Source organism: Rhipicephalus sanguineus, chromosome 1 (genome assembly GCF_013339695.2).
Source record: "Rhipicephalus sanguineus isolate Rsan-2018 chromosome 1, BIME_Rsan_1.4, whole genome shotgun sequence".
NCBI lineage: Eukaryota > Metazoa > Arthropoda > Arachnida > Ixodida > Ixodidae > Rhipicephalus > Rhipicephalus sanguineus.
Window position 1 is genome coordinate 195061235 of NC_051176.1, and position 7786 is coordinate 195069020.

Consider the following 7786-nt stretch of genomic DNA (forward strand, 5'->3'; position numbering starts at 1 on the left):
TCCCACATGTTTGTACTTAATAAAGTGCCTCTACATCACGCAGCAACGAAAAGCCTTGACTAGCAGATTTATTGATTGACGCTCTGGAGCAGTGTTATGAAAAAAAAGAAAAAGTTAATTCACATGTTTTGAAGAAAGGGATGCTCACCTGCACGCCTCATTTTTTATGCAAATTTGTACCAGAAATAGATCAGCAGGAGTACTATGGATCTTACTGCTATTCTTACACCATCCACGAACATTTTTTGCTTTCTGCTGCCCAAGAAAGGGCTATTTTACTCAGCACTATTAATGCTGTTCTTGATGTAGTTGTCAATGTGGGGCCACATCATTTAAACCAGCCATTTCACAATCATTTCATGGTACCTTTCATTTGAAAGCTGTGCGCAGGCTACAGAGGAAGCTACAATGGATGACCTGTTTTCTGAGCACCTGGTGTACGTCAGTGAGCATGTTTCGGTATATGGGCATCGTTGCATTCTCCCCATTTGAGAATGCATCGCTGTGCCTTAGTATTAAGAATGGAACTCTGCACAGCCATTGAGGTGAGTTAGCCTCCAGCAGTGGGATCAGGGTCGCTGGGCGAGTGCAAGAAATTTAAAGGAATAATGAGCAAAACTTTCGCCATTGACAATTTTAGCCCAAATGAAAGCTTGGGTGCTGAAATTGGTTTACACAAACATATTTTCAGGCAGAAACCAGTGGGTAATAAGGAATTTAATGCGTTCACAAACTGCCTTGCATAGCGGTTGAACCACAGTCTAGAAGTGACATCTTCGTCGGAAACCGGCGTGCCAACTGTGCTTTAGGCTGCCGATGCATGTCCGGTGCTTGCACCATCTGACCACAGTCGGCGAAAGCATGAGAGACCGGTAACGTCTCGTGACGTCGCGCTGCTGCCACCGCCGACTGGCGTGTGCCTGCTTGCCCGCCTGTGCTGCTGCTGCTGCTGTTTCCGCTGGCACACATGATGTCACGGCCCGCGGCGCGCTTCCCAGCGTGCGACGGCTGCATGCTGGTGCGTGCTCAGTCTCCAAAAATTCAGCCATTTGTTTAAAAGCCCCTAAACCATCCTGAGGTTGAAATTTAGTTGAGTTGCAGTTATGCATGTAATAGCGGAATTATACGCAGGGATGCAACATTTTGATAGAATTTCGTTTTTCTGCGCCGAGCTGCGCCAAAACTGCGATATTTCTCGAAATTGCGCCACGCTGCGCCAAAACGCCCCCGGTACCCGCAAAATTTTTCGGTTGCGCCAGTTTTAGCCTCGTTTTAACGCAAAACGAAGCCCGTTTTGGCGACCTAATGTTGGGAGAGGCACCAGAGGCACTTTCATCCAATCCAATTCGACCCAGTGGCGCTTGACTCAAACAGGACGTTAATCTGTTCCGGTGCGTTTGCTGGTGGACCGGTGGGCCTAAATGAAGTTTTTACTGCTGGTTCAAACGCTGCTTTACGGGGTCATTCAGCATGAGCAAAGGTGAACGCCCATTTAATGTGGAAGCACCGCATACAAACGAGCCGTTTGACACGTGCTGCAAATCTTAGTGGGGATGTCGTTATTGTTTGGTGGAGTCCGGTTCAACGCTGCCTTTGTTCAAATAGCAGTACTCACGTGCACGAATTCGCGAGTTGTATAAAGTCTTTTTAAATCTACTAACGGGTAAAGTGTTGTTTAGAGAAGTACTACACGCGAAAACCTTGACCGCCTTAGCCGAAAGAGTTCATAAAGGTACTTGCTCCTCACCCCCCCCCCCCCCCCCCCCCCAGTCGCGGTGAGGCCGACACCACAATGTGCCGAAAAAGGCCTTCCGTTTTTTTTGGAAATGTGGACATTGGTCGACCAATCATTTTGACGTCGACGCGAGTGCGGTCACCGCTTTCCTGGCGCGAATGTTTCATGGCAGATACCAACGGGCACGTCAGTACGAGTTATCGCCAGCAACCTTATCGCGATCAGGATCTTAATTTTATATCTGCTCGGTAGCACGTGCGGCATAGCGCTATTGGTACTATACTGTTAATATATTGCACGCATAATATAGGCGACGAACCCAAGTATGCCGTTGGCTGACGCCACCTGAGCGGAAACGCAGATTGCGTGTCGCTTGCAGAAGCGAAAGCAGCTCACCATTGTTAACCCAACGAAATCTTTGCCGTATCCCTACATGCGGTCACGAGTGGAGCGGGTAGGAATACTCCTCGGGAAAAGCTGTCGTACGGTAGAGCACGCGACCGACCCGGGAGTGATGGTGTCCGCTTTGTTGGAGACGCGCTGCACGAAACTAGGAAGGGTTCGGCTCTATACGCGGCGACAGGCACTGCGTTCAATGAAACGATGCCGACTTTCGCTGTGCATAGCTCCCTCCCTCCCTTTCTCTCTCTCTCTCTACTTATGAAGATTGTACTTATTGGCTGGTTTGTCTTAGACGTTGCATGACATATAAACACCGGACTTAGACTTTTCTCTTGAACTATATACACATATGGCGGCTCTCTTTAAAATGGACTTTCTCCTTAAGATCTTCTTAGCAGGGCGGAATACAAAATTCAGCGCATCGGTGCTGAATGAAGTGGATTGCAACAGTGACGTGATCAGCCAGTGGCGTAGGCCAGGTGTAAAGGACCTTGGTGCAATTTCACCAATGCACAAGGCCTTACTGGTTTCCGGAGAATTCACTGGCATTGTTCAGCATGTTATGCACTGAAAACATTATTGTGGTGGTGACATCGAAATGTTTGCATATATTTTTTTTGTTACTGTTCCAAAAGCAAGCTTTGTTTGTGAAGCTTCTCCAAATTTGGAATTTTGAGCTCCAAAACGGAGTTTTTTTTTCCCGTAACCTGCTCCAAATTTGGATTTTCCTGCTCCAAAAGAGAGATTTTCCTGCTCCAAAAATTGCTCCAAATCCTATTTTGGCTGTTGCATCCCTGTATACGCGTTGGATGATCGAAACATGGTCCTCACTCGTTTCGCTCTTTCCTTCCCTACACCCGGTTCGTCAGCTCGAAAGAGATTCTTTATTTGGGAAAATTAGGTGAATAGTGGGGGTAAGTGACGCGGTAACTGTCTCTCAGGCGAGGACACCACAACCGCGACACCTGGGGGAAAGGGGAGAAAAGTATAGGAGAAGTTAGAGTTATAGTGGAGGAGGAGGCCTGGGGGAGTTAAACACATCACTGGGGGGAGAGGGGGAAAAAGAAAAAAAAAAGGGGGGGGGGGGGACACACGCGATAAACGCATGACTCGGAAAAAAAAAACACGGAAGTTCCGTTTGTTGGGGGCTTGGTCGGCGTGGTTCAGAGAAGACGGTCGGCCAGTTGCGCGGCTTCGATGTAGTTGAGGACCGCGCGCAGGGCAGGGCGCACGCGATGGGCTGATCCTACCGGGTGCAGAATGTCATCTACCGTGGCAGACGGAAGTCCCAGCTGCTTGAAGGCACGAGCGAGCGCTTCGCGGTGGGTGGAGAGGGCGGAGCAGGAAAGGAAGAGATGCGCCACGGTTTCCCTCTCTCCGCAGTCACTGCAGAGGGGCGAGGGCGCACCGCGGAGGCGGTGCCGGCGCTCAGCAGGCCAGACGGAACCTGTCCGCAGTGCGAGGAGGAGGGACCGCTCTTTCCTGGTCAGCACGTTTTCCGATAGAATGCGTGGTGGAGAGCCGGCGGCCGTGCGCTTGTCGGGGTGGTTTCGCACGAGCTCTCGCCAAAGGTTTCGGCGCGCTGAGTCCACGGAGTCCGCGCACGTTGTCAGTGGAACAGCTGGGTCGTGTGCTGTCTTTGCCAGGTCATCGGCAGCCTCGTTCCCTGCGATGCCAACGTGCGACGGTATCCACTGGAGAGCCACGTCGCATCCGTGTTCGCGCAGACTGTGGAGTGACCACGCCACACGTTGTGCGAGTGGGGGGGCGCGTTCCTCTTTGGCGAGCTGGCGGAGGGCTGACCTCGAGTCAGTGTAGATTGTCGCGCGTGTGACTTGCGGCGTTTCGCGGATGAGGTCGGCAGCAAGGTGTATTCCTACCAGCTCAGCCGTCGTGGAGGAGGCGCGGTAGGCGAGCCGGCATTGGCGCTTCAATGCCAGCTGTGGTGCCGCGCAGGCAGCGGCCGCAGAGTGGTCCCGAAGCACGGAGGCATCAGTGAAAAACTGTGTCCTTCCATCAAGGTCCTGGTCCATTCTGGCTGCGGCTTCCTGCGCGATAGCACAGGCCGGTGTGTTGCGCTTCGAGCGCACGCCTGAGAGCTCGAAGCCGATGGGGAGCGGCACTCTTTGGTGAGGGGGGGGCCACGGGGGAATCTCGGGTGCGGAGTCCACGACGATAGAGTCGAACGTGTCGAATAGTGTTCCGACACGCGAGTTGGGCAGTGCCCGCAACTGGGACAGGATGGCGGCCCCATCCGGTGCACGTTGGAGGCGCTCGAGGTGGTAGAGCGCGCGCAGTTCGCCTGTGAGTGACGCCGGCCAGGCGCCTGTCTCCGCGAGCGTGGCAGCCACTCTCGAACCGCGCGGGAGTCCGTGACACATGCGGAGAACTCGGCGATGGTCAGCGTCGATGGCACTCCACTGTATGGGGCGAAGGCTGCACAGAGGAAGCGCGTAATGCACTTTGGACATTGCCATGGCCTCGTAGATGTTCATCGCGAAGGAGGCCGGGCATCCGGCTCCTCGCGCGAGAATCCGTCGGACCGCACCCTCGACACGGCGTGCTTCACGTCTCACACGGCTCACCTCCAAGTTCCACTTTAGTCTATGGTCTATGGTGATACCAAGATAGCGGACGTGGGTTTTCCAGGGCAGCGGAACACCGTGGAGTGTTATGGGGCGGGTTGTACGCCGTTCACTGGCACGCGGGTGGACGAGGAGTGCCTCTGTTTTGGCGGCCGAGATGCGCAGTCCTATGCTGTCCAGGAACCCGGCGACGGCCTCTAGGGCGTTCTGGAGGCACTTACGCACCCTGGCGAGGCATCGGGTGGGGCCGCGCACATACAGGGCGATGTCGTCCGCGTAGGTGACCGCGTGCACAGTGAAAGCGTCTTGTTTGGGAAGGCACTCGGTGAGCGGTGCTAGAACCAAGTTAAAAAGAAACGGGCTCAGCACGCTTCCTTGTGGCACTCCGGTGGTGACAGGGCGGCGCGTACTGTTCGCCTTCCCCACACGGACAGTCAGTGAGCGGTCCGCGAGGAAGGCTTCAATGTAGCGCAGGAGTTTGCCCTGCACACCAAGCGCACAGACCGCCTGGATGATCGTCGTGTGGGGGAGACAGTCAAAAGCTGACTGCACGTCGAGCAGAAGTAGCAGGGCTGTCTCCCGGTCGTGTAGCGCTTGTTCCAGGGTGCCAACAACCGCGGCAATCGCGTCAGCCGTGGCGCGAAGGGCGCGAAAGCCGCACTGTTGTGGAGGGAAGGTGCCGCTCGCAGTGGCTATCCATTGGAGGCGATGAAGCGCCATTGCCTCCATGGTTTTCCCCGGCACCGATGTCAGGGATATCGGCCGGTATGAGGAGAGGCTGCGCGGTGGCTTCCCGCGCTTCAAAACCGGCACGACCAACGCTGTACGCCAGGTATCCGGGAGGGAGCCGCTGTTGAAGACCTCGTTGAAGGCGACGAGCAAGAGTTGGCGCTGGTCGTCGTTGAGGTTCCGCAGCATGCTGTGTGTTATGCCGTCCGGCCCCGGCGCGCTGCGGTGACGTCTGCGGTTGAGCACACGAGCGAGTTCGTGCTCAGTGAACTCGGCGTCGCACAGGCAAGCGAGTTGCTGCGAGACGGCCGCGTCTGTCGGCGCAGAGGGCGATAAGGTCGGACGGTGGCCTCCGAGAGTGCCGGCACTCACGCTTGGAGGCGCAGGGAGGGCTGGGGTAAAAGCGTCTGCTAAGAGCTCTGAAAGTTCCAGCTCCGTGATGCCGCGGGCCACCGCAATCGCGAGCACAGGGTGGCGAGGGGCCCTTGGGTTGAGAAGTCCTCTGATGATGGGCCAGGCGCGATTACGGCGACGTGGATCGCTGAGAGACGAGCAGACGCCGGACCAGCTGTTGCGCCTGAGTCGCCGTGCCTGTCGTCTGCAGACCGCATCTATGCGATTGTGCACCGTCCAATGTTCGACACGGTCCGTGCGGGTCGCAATGCGCTGTGCACGTCGGCGAGCGGCGCGCAAATTCAGCAGCTTCACGTCAGGGCACGGGGAGCCGGCAGGCACAACACAGCGCGTTGTGGCTGAACGCGCGCACTCCGCTATGTGAGTGAAAAAGTCACTGGCGAGCGTTGGTTTCGCGCAAAGTTCACGAAAAAAACGCCACCTCACGACACTGTACACGCGCTTCGCCCCGCGACTCGGGTGGCTGGGCGAGAGGGCGATGGGGTAATGGTCCGATCCGGCAGTGTCTGGGGCTCGTGTCCAGATGTACGAGCAGGACTGAGACACCAGTGCCAGATCGATCGTGGAGGGGCGTGTGTTGCGGCGCACAAACGTTGGCTCACCAGTGTTCAGAATGGAGAGACCTGTGGTGGCGATCGCGTCCGACAGGCACCGGCCGCGAAGGTCAGTCAGTCCGCAACCCCAGCTGTTGTGATGAGCGTTGAAGTCCCCACACACGATGCAGTCAACTGTCAGCGCCGCGGCGAGGCGGGGGACAAACGCGTAATCACAACGGAGGTTCGGGCGGACGTAGACACACGCAACCGAAGTGTCCACACCACCCACACGCACTGTCACTGCGAGGCACTCCACTGCGTCATCACAGAAACGTTCACAGGGAATGCAGGTGTGCGCGAGGGCGGCGCGCACATACAGGGCAGTTCGGGGCGAGCCAGGGGGATGACCGGGGTCGGTGCAGGGCGCATCAGAGCAGTTGCTCAGCGCGCACGTCGTCGGTCCGCTGTAGCCGATGAAGTTGTGAAGCGTCAGGTCCTCGGCGCGCGCGTGCGTCTCCTGCAGGGCGAGAATGTCGAATTCATGCAGAGCTTTGTGCTCCGCAAGTTCGGCGTGTCGGCGGCGCAGCGAGCGACAATTCCATTGCAGGATGCGCGGCCTGGAACGATTGCTGGGGTCCCTAGCCATGTTGGTTTAGGGCTTGTTGTGTGGCGAGAGCCGCGACGCACAGCGAGTGGGCAGGAGAGTTCGGCGGGAGAAACTCCAGCGCTGTTCTGACTGCTGCTGCGAGCACGGCGATCGCCGAATCGCGCCGAGCGCTCGCAGAGGGGTCGGCGGGAGTGGATGCTGGTAGCTCGTTGTCTGAGCTGCCTCCAGCGATGGAGGAGTACAGCAGCCCCTGCCTAGTTGGCTGGAAAACACGGGCCTGTTCGGAGGAGTTCTTCGCGGCGCCGTGTGTCTGCGCCACCTGGCTAGCGGTATCTCTCCTGGCCTGAGCGCGAGCCTCTGCGAGCTGCCGTTCCTTTTGCCAGCGAGGGCAGCGCGGTTCCGTGGCAATGTGCTTGCCACCACAAAAGAGGCATTTGGCCACCGGTGCTGTGCATTTCGACTGTTCGTGGTCTGCCCCACAGCGAAGACAGCGCCGGTCGAACGTGCAGGTGGTCTGGACGTGTCCGTACCGACCGCAGGAATCGCACTGAACAGGTCGCGGGCGTCGTGCTTTGACGGTTCGGCGCTGTTTGTACAGGGAGACCTCCGCGGGCGGTTTGGTGCCCTCAAAGCGAACGATGAGGTTCTTCCCTGAGCGCGAACACGCTGTTACAGGGAGATCGGACGCAATGTTTTTGCGTATATCGTCCTCCCCGAGAGCTGTGTCGACGCCGAAAATCATGCCGCTACAGGTGTTGTTGTTAGAGGCCCTCCTGGC